The sequence below is a fragment of the Carlito syrichta genome, unplaced genomic scaffold (assembly GCF_000164805.1).
Source record: "Carlito syrichta isolate Samal-C Ts95f unplaced genomic scaffold, Tarsius_syrichta-2.0.1 Scaffold143099, whole genome shotgun sequence".
Classification (NCBI taxonomy): Eukaryota; Metazoa; Chordata; class Mammalia; order Primates; family Tarsiidae; genus Carlito; species Carlito syrichta.
Genome location: NW_007087195.1, coordinates 68,342 through 80,556, shown reverse-complemented (window position 1 = coordinate 80,556; position 12,215 = coordinate 68,342). Strand labels below are relative to the sequence as shown.

The 12,215-nt window shown below is 50.8% G+C and overlaps 1 protein-coding gene across 2 annotated transcripts in view; it reads left to right on the top strand.

Annotated features, from left to right (window-relative positions):
• The first annotated feature begins 1,098 nt into the window (after positions 1-1,098).
• RHBDL3 (rhomboid like 3) overlaps positions 1,099-12,215 on the top strand; it is a 54,800-nt gene continuing 43,683 nt past the window's right edge. The window contains exon 1 of one of the 2 annotated variants that reach the window (XM_008050152.2): positions 1,099-1,124. The gene's annotated coding sequence lies outside the window, so the exon portion shown is untranslated. The remainder of the gene's footprint in view (positions 1,125-12,215) is intronic. The other variant, XM_008050151.1, reaches the window with a different exon arrangement.

The following is a 12,215-nucleotide window of genomic DNA, read 5'->3' as shown; positions in this document are numbered from 1 at the left end:
CCCGGGTCAGCTGCCGCCCGGCACCTGCCCTGTCGCGACACTGATTGAAATTCAAGCCGGCCCCTGTCTCCGAGCCCGGCCAGGAGTGCTGGGAGCGGTTTGCTCCCAGAAGGGGGCTCGGGAGTCCAGGACCGCGCCGGTGCCGGGGACGGTCCCCTGGCGCGGATAGGGAGGGGCTTCCCCAGAGGGCTTCCCGGCCGCCTGCTGCTCGGCTCTCCGTCCTCCGCCGGCGCTGGGAAGCCCTGGGAACTGGAGTTTCTTCAGCTTCTCCCTCCCGGGATTAACCTACAAATAGAGGCGAAAAACCGGGCAGATCTCCTGCTCTGGCCCCTCTCCCTCGGGGTGGAGAGGTGGAAGTGAAACCGCCTCCCCTCCCCCCGCCAAACCAAACCAAAGTGGAAAGTCTGAGTGGGGCTGGGAAGATTTTACGATCTTCTCTCTTTGGCTGGTGTGGCTGAATCTATCACTCCCTTCTGGCCCTAAGCCCCAGGTAGAATCTCAGGGACTCATCAGTTAGTCTCAAGCCAGGAAGAGAATGGGTGGGTTTCGTCATATTCGGGACCCCCCCTCAAAAAAATAACCCTTGCAGGCAAAATGTTAGTGTTTATGCAGGAGCGAGTCCTCCTGAGTAGGGGTCTCTGGTCCCCTGCAAGTTGAGACCCCCTTCCCCTCAGGGCCTGTTGGAATTGCACCCGGGCATATGCAACCCCAGGCCTGGGGGTGACCGTGGGCATAAGCTTCAGGCAGCAAGAAACATTAGAAGCGCTTGGACATAGTTGGACGCCTTTATTGGTAATTGTCAAGAATCACCCTTGTTCTGTTCGTCCCTCACTGGCCAGTTCCAGAACCAGCAGCACCCACTTTGCTGACCCCACCCCCATCATCCCTAACTGTGAGTTTCCTCCGTTTGCTCAGTGTGGACTCACTGGGGGACCAGGTTTTCCCTGGTCTCTTGTGGCAGGTCCCTGAGCTTGGTGATGACTCCCGGGCAGCAGCTGGGAGGCTCTGACAGAAACATCAGGGGATGCTGAGACCTTGGTGATGTGTGTCTTTCTTTCTCTCCTCTTCTTCCTCTCCTGCATGGCCTCCCTCTCTACCAGCACTGGAGAGTCCTGTTTGATCAGGTATGTGAGCAGTTAAATCCCCCTCCCCTTTTCCTTCCAGCCATCCCTGAAATCTGTCTCAGTCTCCCTGCTTGCGTGGGCTTCCCTAGCGCTATGCTCCTGAGATGGTGACGTGGGGTGGGGGTGTGGCTTAGTGCATCTCAGGGGCTGAATGACACTGCTCTCCAGGTATCAGGAGGAAGCGATGGCCCCCTGAGAGATCGCGCTCTCTCTCCTTCCTCCTCCTAACTCCACTGCACCATAGCCAGGCTTATATCTTGTAGAGATTGGACAGTATGTACTGAATGCCTGGGAAATTCTCCATATGCCAGGGGCTTACAGAAAGGGCCTGGGAGGGGTGGGACGGACTTGGGCTAAGAATCCCTCTCCCTTTCTCCCTCCACCATCAAAGGTCCATGACCACCACTCAAGTCAAGTCTCTGCCATCCTTGTGGGGTGTCTCACAGTAGGGGCTTAGGTGAAGGCTGATTCTATTGCTTTAATTCTGCAGTAGAGATGGGGGATGCTGGGAGGTCACAGAAGGGAGGTAGTGTGATTATATGCAGTGCCTGCAGTTTAGAAGATGAAGTTGGGAGTGCCAAGTATTGGCTTTTGAATCTGGAGATGGACATTTGACCTACAGCAAGGAAGGGGCTCTCTTCTTTGCTTGGTTCTCGTGTTGGGTGCTGCTGTCCCATGTCGGGGGGGGGTTGCGGGTGTTGAGGTCCTGGGGTGAGAATGATTGTGCCATGAAGTTTGTATAACTTTAAGAGATGGATCTGGTTGGGCCAGAGGGGATAGGTTGGATTGGAGGAGGAGACAAAGCTGAAGGAGTAGCTTGAACCAGACCTTTACTGTAGGCAGGGGAAGCCTTGGAAAGTTTCTTATCAGGGTTGTTACAAGATCCAAGTCATGCTTCCGAAAGCTCCCGTGTATTAGCAGTACAGGGACAAGATGGATGGCAGGGATGAGGGAGGCTAGTCAGGAACCTGCAGCAAGGAATGGAGACAAGCACCTTTGCTGTCTGGTTATAGTGAGAATGGGAAGGAAGAGGGACACAGTGATAGAATTGGAAGATCTTTTTTTTTTTTTTTTTTTAAGAGCCAGAGTCTCACTCTGTCGCCCAGGCTGGACTGGAGTACGGTGGCAAGATCAAGGCTACTGCAGCCTTGACATACTGGGCTCAGGTGATTCTTCTGCCTCAGCCTTCCAAGAAGCTGGAACTTCCTGCCATGCCCACCTAATTTTTAAATTTATTATAGAGATGAGGTCTTGCCAAGTTAGTTTTCCAGGCAGTCCTCTTACCTCAACCACCCAAAGTGCTGGGATTACAAGCATGAACCACCATGGCCAGCTTTTTGGGTTTTTTTGTTTGTTTGTTTGTTTTGAGTTGGAGTCTCACTCTGTCACCCAGACTGGAGTGCAATGGCCGCTCCTGGCGACCGCAGCCTCGACCTGCTGGGCTCCGGCGATCCTTCCGCCTCAGCCTTCCAAGTAGTTGGAACTACAGGTGCGAGCTACCTCGCCCGGCTAATTTTTGATTTGTTGTAGAGATGAGGTCTCGTCAAGTTGCCCACGTGGGTCTCGAACCCGCGGGCTCAGGCAGTCCACTCACCTCGGCCTCCCAAAGTGCTGGGATTATAGGCTGAGCCACCGAGCCCGGCCAGCTATTTGTTTTTTAACGTATTTTTTTTAGTTGGAGTCTGACTCTGTTGCCCAGGCTGGAGTGCAATGGCATGCTCACAGCTTCTGCAGCCTCGACTTGCTAGGGTCAGGCAATCCTTCTGCCTCAGCCTTCTGAGTAGCTGGACTACAGGCATGCACCATCATGCCCCGCTAATTTTTTTTAAACTTATTGTAGAGATGAGGTCTTGTCATGTTGCCCAGGCTGGTCTCAAACTCCTGGGCTCAGGCAGTCTTCTCACCTTGGCCTCCCACAGTGCTGGGATTATAGGCATGAGCCACCATGCCTGGCTGAAAGATCTTTTGTTTTTTTTTAACCCAGGATGTATTGAGAGGACAGAAAAGCTCCCACAGTGGGAGGGGACCCGAAGGGGTTGCCCTGAAAGATCTTAATCGACCTAAATAGATGAGGGGAACCACATGTCCAACTTGGAGATTCTGAACCTAGAGGGAAAAGCGAAAGGCGCAGTGGGAGGAGGAGGGTTGACAAAAATGATCTCTTTGGCTTCAGACAAGTTCAGTTTGAGGAGCCAGTCAAACACAGATGCCCATGTGGGGCTGGAGATCTGGGATCACAGTGTGAGAGGCCTGGGGTGAGACCTCGGGGTCGTCATCCACATGAATCACAAGACTGTGGTTTGAGGCACATCCATCGGCTCCTGGCCCGATGGGCAGGGCGTCTGTCTCTCCCTCTGCTCCTGAGAGTTTAGCCACTGCTGGCGGGATGCCTGAGGCAGGAGGGAGCCTGCTGCTTCCACTGCCACCACTACCACCATGCTGCCAGCCCTTCACACCTCCTGCCAGATTTAGAAGCAGAACCTAGAACAAAGTGTATCATTCTTTTTTTTCTCTGTCTGTGTATGTCTTTCTCATTTAATTAATTTCCTTTGCCAGTCTCTGTGTGTGTGTGTTTACATTTTAAAACAATCCATTTGGGTGAATGGAGGCAAGCTCTTTAGTGGAAAGGATTTGGAACTTGAGGGAGAGAAGAGAGAATGTGTAGCACCCAAGACTAGCCAGTGGCCTGTGAAATCCAACTTTTCCTACTGAAGGTGGGTCCTGGGTGTCACGAAGAGCACCACCTCCCCCGCCCCCTCCCACCCCTGCTTCTGGGAAGTCCATCCAGAAACCACTGTGAATAGACAAAGTGAATACTAGAAAAGAAACGACCAAAACTTACTCTGGACAGTTTTTTTCTGACAGTAAGTTCTGCCTGAGATCTACTCACCATTCCTCATGCAGCGTTAGAAACCCATTTCTATCGTCTTCCTTCCCATTGGTGCTTTGTGTTTAAGGAGAGCTACTCCTGAAGGTAGCTTTGGCCTCTGGCCAATGTCTAGTCCCTCTGTGTTCATTCTACTTTGTTAAGCTGCCGCTGGATCATTCCCCTGGCAGGGCTAAAGGAAGAGTAGGTATGGAGCTTTGCAAATGGACACACTACCGCAGAAGGGTGCCTGACTGTTCAGAAAGCTGAAGTATGTTGTGCTTTGTGCCTCTTCCTCTGGGCCTGCATAAAGGGAGGATGTGGTCATTGGTGAACTTGGTGCATTCCAGGAAAGAAAGTTTGGCTGGGCGTTGCAGGAAGCCCCCCCAACATTTTCTTCAGAAGTAGACAGCTCAGATAGGTCACATTGTGGTGGGGGACATGACACCTGTCAGAGACCCTGTAAGCAAATGTGGCTCATTCACTTTCTGGAGGTTAATGGCATGGGAGGCTTGGACCAGTCATGCATGTCCTTCTTTCTTTCCTAAGTAAAGTGGCTGCCAGTAGTCACCCAGTTTCAAACTGGGATCTGCTGGGATCTGTCTTCCAGGTGTTGGAGGTGGAATTCTCCAGCCCCTCCATGCGGTCTGGTCCTTCAGCATTTGGAGTAGCTTTGACCCAAGTCAGCAGGACTCCAAGGCCTAGAAGCTAAGATGTTGGTCTTGTTGGTCTAGAAGCTAAGATGATGGTCTTGTCAGTCACTCTTCAGCTAAATGGCCAGGATGCCTTTTGTGGGAATTGGAGGGGGAGAAAGCTCAGTCCCTTGTAAGTTTCCTCGTCCTCCACGGAGTTCTGGCATTTCTTTTGTCCACTCAAGCAGAGGTGTAGCAGGGCCAAATCCATGCCTCCTCACTCCTCCAGTTCTTCCCCATGGGTCGGAAGTTACAGCAGGCGAGAAACCTGAAGGTCGTGAGTTCAACCCCCACATTTTACGTGTTCGTTTCTGATATGAACTTCTCCCTGAGGGAAATGTCTTTTCATATCTTTAGGAACTTGATGGTTTTCCTAAATCTTTAAGTAGATTTTTAAGTTACCATAAATATTAATCTCTTGTTACCGTGTAATATCATGGTAAAAAATGTCTTATTTTTTTCTGTCAAATCTGATGGACTTTTCCTTTGTGATTTCCTCTATTACTTCAGACCTGGGATAGTTTTTATCCTGCTCCAGATCTCATAAATATGCCCTTGTATTTCCTACTACTTTTTCTGTGATTAAAAAAAAAAAATCACGTAATGCAGACTGGGTGCAGTGGCTCACACCTGTAATCCCAGCACTTTGGGTGGCAGAGGCGAGAGGATTGCCTGAACCCAGGGATACTAGATCAGCCTGGGTAACTTGGCAAGACCTCGTCTCTACAATAAATTTTTTAAAAATTAGCTGGGCGTGGTGGTGTGTGCTGGTGGTTCCAGCTGCTTGGAAGGCTAAGGCAGAAGGATCTCTGGAGCCCAGCATGTTCAGGCTATGGTAGCTGTGTGCATGCCACTGCACTCCTACTTGGGCGACAGAGTGAGACTTCAACTAAAGCAAGTTGTTTGAAATAAATAAATAAATAATCGCATAATCCTTTACTCTATCTGGATCTTATTCCTATCCAGTTCTGTTAACATTACTAATTAAGAAACCCTTCCTTTATACATTGCTTGAGAAATGTTATCATTTGGCAAATTTTTACATATGGCTGGGTTTATTTTTGACTTCTGATCTATGCCACTGATGTTTATAATTTTGCACAGGTAACGTACCTTTTAGTTACTGCTTTATGTTTGTTCCTTAGGTATCTGACAAGCTCCTCTTTTTCAGGCTATGCTTTGATAGTCTTATTCTCAGTCCCTTCCTGAATCCAATGGAGCTTTGATCCAAGATCAACTATTTGATCAAAGGCCAAATAGCAGGTCATTGGCAGATATGGGACTGGAGCCTAGTTAACCCACAGTGGGCTTTCTGGGTTGGAAAAGCCATTTCCAGGTTCACCCTTAAAAATGACTCCAAATGGCTAGGCTTGGTGGCTCAGCCGGTAATTCTAGCACTTTGGGAGGCCTAGGCATGTGGATTGCCTGAGCCCGTCGGTTTAGAGACCAGCTCGGGCAACTTGGTGAGACCTTGTCTCTATAATAAATAAATAAATAACCAGGCTTGATCGCGTGCGCCTGTCGTTCTGGCTACTTGGAAGGCTGAGGCGGAAGGATCACCTGAGCCCAGCAGGTTGACGCTGGGGTGGCCACGAGCGTGCCGCTGCACTCCAGCCTGGGCAACCGAGTGAGACTCTGACTCAAAAAATGAAGAAAAAAATGACTCCAATGTCTCCAAATGTTTAATGAGCAAAAGGATTTGGAGCAGAGTTCTGTAAAGTCAATAAAGCACAGTTGCTTTTGAGCTCAAAAGCACAAGAAGGTAAAAGAAGAATCGAAAATAACTTGATTGTGTCTCCCTTTTCACATTCCCACCGGGGAACATGCCTTTCCTAGGCCCCCAAAAGAGACCCAACTTTGCTCATCACCCAGAAGAAAAGCCGACAAGTATTGACTCTCCCACTGAACTTATAAACGTTTGTTACAAACAGAGCATGGGACAGCTTAGGTGGGCTGCTGGGGGCAGAACCTTGGATTTGAAGTCAGGTAGACCTGGGTTCAAGTCTTACTGACTTTGTGACTGAGGGCATTTACATCTCTGAGCCTCAATTTCCTCTGTAAACTGGGGACCATAATGTTAACTCCAGGGTGACCATGAGAATTAAATGGAAATGGAAACTTTCTTTGGAATATCTGACCCAGACAGTCAGCAGATGTCTCATGACTGGGAATCAGAATTTTCCAGGAGAAGCACAAGGCCCATTTCTGACGTCCAGGCTCCTAGAGGGAAGGCAGCTGCTTGACAGAGGCCTACTTTTGTGCCCAGAGGATTTTTCTCCCTTCTCCCTTCCTTCCCCCAGTGCCCCCCCGCATAGTCCCCTCCCCTTCAGTCTGGGGGTCTTCCCTTGGCCTGACCCTGACACCCATCTCATTTGTAGTCCTCCTGCAAGCTGGTTTAAGGGCGCGTTCTGGGAGCAGAAAAGAGGTTCACATGGGACTGATGAATGGATTAGCAAGCAGCCACAGAAAAAACATCTGCCCCAGAGACAGTGGCATTGGCTGTGGCCCCCAGAACACACGATTAACCAGCAGAACGGGGTTCCTGGAGACGAACAAAGCTTAACTGGCCCCAGTGACCCTATCAGCCATGCTGAAGTTCACCCTTTAATCCCTCACCACTCATAAAAATGCTCTTGAAGCAGGGTAGGGGTGCCTGCCTGTAATCCCATTTACTCGGGAGATGCTGAGGTGGGAGGATCCCTTGAGTCCAGGAATTCAGGACCATCCTGGGCAACATAGGAAGACCCCCATTTAAAAAGCAATTTGATAACATTGGGTGGTAGAGCCAAGGAATCCAAGACTGAAGGTCACCTGGCTGCCTGTCTGACACAACAGATACACACATTTGAGCAAATGACTGGTGGAACTATAGCCCTGCATGCAGGTGCAAGTCCTGACTGTGGGGGCTGCCACACTCACGATGGCTCCTCTGACACTGCATGGCTGCTGCCACCTCAAGGACCATAAGTTATTAGGAGGTCATTGGAAGCATCTTGTCCAATCTGCTTGTTTTACAAATGAGCGAACAGAAGTCAGTAGCTTGCTGAAGTCACTTGGTGCAATAGTGTCAGGCTGGGGCCAGAACCCAACCCTGCTCTCTGTCCAAACTGTTCCTACTGCCAGGCCCTGTAGACTCCTATCTGCTTAGTTGATGCTTTGGGTGACTGAGACAGGTGGAGAGGACATACCTCTGGGCAAGTATGTCCTGTGTGACAATAAGCAAGCCGGGTAACCTCTGCCAGCCTCAGTTTTCTCATCTGTGAAGTGCCTAAAGTACCCTCTGTGAAGGTGGTGATGTGTGTATAGTGCTTGGCATGGTATGTGGTGAGCACCTGATAAGTATTGTTGCATGTTACTGGAAATTAAAGAAATACAAACTGTTTTCACAAAAAGCATGGATATGGAGTAGACCTAGGTATTTAATCCATGCCCAGATCCCCTGAATTGGCTCCTTCCACCATATCAAGCTGCCTTCTTTAGGGCAGAAGCTGGAAAACCACACTCCCCTTGAACTTTCCAGAGAGAAAGGAGGGAAGTTTCTGGACAGAAGCTGCCTGGGGAGTGTTGTGCATGCCAGAGGGCGAACGGTGAGATGAGGTGTCCAGCCACCAGGTAGACTGGACCAGCCCTTTTCAGTCTGGTGTTCTGATTTGGTGTTCCTGCTGGACGCTTAGTTGGTGGTGATTGTGACACTGGGCCCAGGGCACTGTCTTGTGTTACAGGAATGATAGTCTATGTATGTCTTGAGCTGTGAACCTCAAGAGTTAGTCCCCATTCCCATTCTCCAGCTTTTTTGAAGCAAGTTACAGGTTTGAGTCAGCAAATGTTTCTTTGAGGGAGCAAATATTGAATGTCTAACTGTGTGCATATAAATTTGTTGTCTCAGGTCTTTTTTTTTTTTTGAGTTGGAGCCTTACTCTGTCACCCAGGCTGGAGTGCAGTGGCAGGATTATGGCTCACTGCAGCCTTGACCTCGTGGGCTCAAGTGATCGTTCCGCCTCAGCCTCTTGAGTAGCAGGGACTACAGGCTCACACCACCACACCTGGCTAATTTTGTGTGGAGATGAGGTTTCGCTATGTTGCCCAGGCTGGTCTTGAACTCCTGGGCTCAGGCACTCCTGCCTCTGCCTCCCAAAGTGCTGGGATTACATTTTGATCTCATTTTGATCTCTGAGCAGCCCTGTGAGGTGAGTCACCACTCTTCTTTGCAAAGGGGGAAACTGAGACCTGAGGAGGCAGGGCTTGGGCTTGACCAAAGACAGCAGTGAGGACCCTCTGCAGCCATCGTGTGTGTGTGTGTGTGTGTGTGTGTGTGTGTGTGTGTGTGTGTGTGTGTGTGTGTCTCCACAGGCTTCTGGGTGACTTCTGAAATGGGGCAGAAGGGTCACAGCAGGTGAAGGCGCAGTTCAGTGTCCCTTTGTCCTGCCCGCCCTGACTCTTGCTTCCCTCCTTCCTCTGAATTGCTCAGCTTTCTCTTTTCTGGATGATCAGAGGAACCCTTTGGTGGCTGCCAGGAGAAGCAGCAGGGGCCAAGGGCTTAGGCTGAAAGGGAGAGATGGGGCAGATGTCAGAGCCCCCTCCCTGCTCACATCCAATTCCTACCTCTCCCTGCTTGCTGCTCCCTCAAGACTCCTGGGGCTTCGTGGCCATGACTCGGCTTCAGTCCCCAGGTGGCTGAATGAGTCAGCATGGGCATTATGTCTGCTTCTCCGGTACCCAAGGGCCTCTGAGTCACAGCCCCAGCCACCCTCTCAGAGTCTGTGTCAAGGAAGAGGCAGGGGCTGTCTGTGTGCTTGGGAGGCTGGGCTGAAGGAGAAGAAACAGGGTCTTTCAGGGGCCTGGCTTGAAGGGGCTATCCTCCACCCCTCCCTGGGTACCCACCCCCAGCTTCTGGTGATTCTTGCCCTCACTGCCCAGGTGTTGGGAGAGGTAGGTGGTTACCTGGAAACACGCTGATTGTCTGGTGGCCAACCTGGATTCAGGCCAGGATGCCCGCTTCTTTGCTGAGGTTGGGGTGTTATAGCTCCCTAATCAGCTGCCAGCCCTGATCCCAGAGTTCTGCTGTTTGACTTAGGAGACTCTGGGGAGAAGCTCCTTGAGAGGGCTGAGCAACCTCCCCCAGCCCCAGGGGTGGCAGCTGAGATGAGCAGAAATAATATAACTGGGAATCCCAGTATCATGGAGGCTGCTCCAGCTGTCAGGAGCCTGGCCTGACCAGATCCCAGGGGAGCGGGCAGCACGAAGGCCCCTAGAGCCTCCATCTGGAGCAGCCAGAGGAGAGGAGGGGTCAGAACCCGGTTTTTAGGAGCTGGTCTTTCTTCTTCTCACGGAGGCTTGAAATCTTTGAAAAGACTTTCCCAGGCCGGGCTTAGTGGCTCAGCCTGTAATCCCAGCACTTTGGGAGGCAAAGGCAAGTGGATTGCCTGAGCCCACGGGTTCGAGACCCAACTGGGCAACTTGGCGAAACTTTGTCTCTACCATACAACAAAAATTAGCCAGGTGTGGTAGCGTGCACCTGTAGTTCCAGCTACTTGGAAGGCTGAGGCGGAAGGATCACCGGAGCTCAGCAGGTCGAGGCTGTGGTGGCCGGGAGCAGCCACTGCACTCCAGTCTGGGCAACAGAGTGAGACTCCAACTCAAAAAAAAAAAAAAGAAAAGACTTTCCCAAATATTTTATTATTTTTATTCTCACACCAACCCTAGAGTAAGTGTGATTAGTCCCATTTAACAGAATAGAAATTGAGGTACTCAGAGACATGCCTTCTGCCCAGAGGCACTCTGAGAGAGTGGACCAGAGTGCCATCTCACCATTTAGCCTGCTGGGCGCAGTAGCTCACGCCTGTAACCCCAGTCCTTTGGGAGACCTCGGCAGGAGGATTGCTTGAGCCCAGGAATTTGAGGTCAGCCTGGGCAACATAAAAAAATTAGCCAGGTGTTGTGGTGTGTGCCTGTAGTCCCAGCTACCCAGGAGGCCTAAGCTGTCATGAGCCTGACACTGCATTCTAGCCTGGGTGATAGAATGAGACCCCAATTTAAAAAAAAAGAAAAAGAAAAGCCACTCCCAGCCCCAGCTTGAAGCAGGCCAGATGGTGAGATGGCACCGTGGTCCACTCTCTCAGAGTGGCTCTGGGCAGGGGGCATGTCTCTGAGTACCTCAATTTCTGTTCTGTTAAATGGGACTAATCACACTTACTCTAGGGTTGGTGTGAGAATTAAAATAATAAAATATTTGGGAAAGTCAGTATTTTGGGAGGTCAGAGGAAGAGTGTGAGGTGGTTTTTCTCTATGGGCGAATTAGCATCCTCATTTGCAAGAAAGGAGAACTGGCAGAGAAAGCTCTTACTCCCATAACCTCCCCTCCTGACCTCAGCAGCTGCAGCCTGGACCTAATTTATGGGGCTGTAAATATCCCTGAAAGGGCCAGAGTTCCCTGGTGGGCTTCGGATGCTGGATGGGGACAGCTCTGCTGTAAACCCCTGGGCAGACTCGTTAATTCTACTCTGCTCAGAAGCTGGGTAATGATGCAAGGATCCAGCAGATGAGCCATAGCACCCCCCCCACAGACCTCCAGTGGGGACAGCTGCCTGCACCTTACCCCAGTCCCAGCACATATGCCCTGTGGTCATTTCCCAGGGCTCATTCTGCCTTGGGGACCTGGATGGATCCCAGGTCCCCACTTTCCCTGACTCGAGTGGTCTTTGCTGAAGGGCAGCTGGTCCATTGGCCACAGGTGCTTCCTTTGGGGGTCTTTCAAAGTGCTCACAGCCCTTACTGAGGTCCTGGCCCTCTCCAGTTCAAGGATAGGAAGAGGGACCTCCTGGGAGAGAGAATGAAACTCTGGACGCAGAGTTCAGACGTGTTTGTCCTGGAAATGCAGTTTGTGCAAATCACACATACATAATAGAGATAATAGGATAGATGTATCCCCTTCTTTCTCATGTGCTTTCTTGCTTCTGGGTATATTCTGCAGCCTTGGCCTGGCTGGCCGGCCTGCCGTGGGGAGGAGAACTGCGGTGCTGCTGTCCTGGGTGCTGAGCAGGCAGATCCCAGCTCCAGCAGGATTTGTTCCCTGAGAGCTCGGCTCAGTGGCCCCATTAGGCCAGTCTCTGATACCTCAGCCTTTCCTGGGGTCTGGTGTCCCCAATCAACCCTCTGGCTGGGCCTAGATCCTACAGACTTCTAGCATTGTCGGAGGACTCCAGCAAAGTATCAGCTGCCTTGAGAGCCTGTGCCACTCACGAGATGGAAGTGAAAGGCTGGTTCTGAGCCACCAGCCAAGAGACTGGGTTTCACAAAGGAGAAACATGACTCTTCTGTGGACGCTTGCCTTTTTCCCAAGAAGTGTTCCATGGAGTGTTACTGTGAAAAATACTATGACCAAAGGTCATATCAGTTTGGAAGATGCTGCACTGAACAAAATCAGACAGATTTCTTCACTCTAAGACCTTATAGGACCCTTAATATTGTTCTGTGTAAGCCGGGCTTGGTGGCTCAGCTTGTAATCCCGCGCCTTTGGGAGGCTGAGGTGAGTGG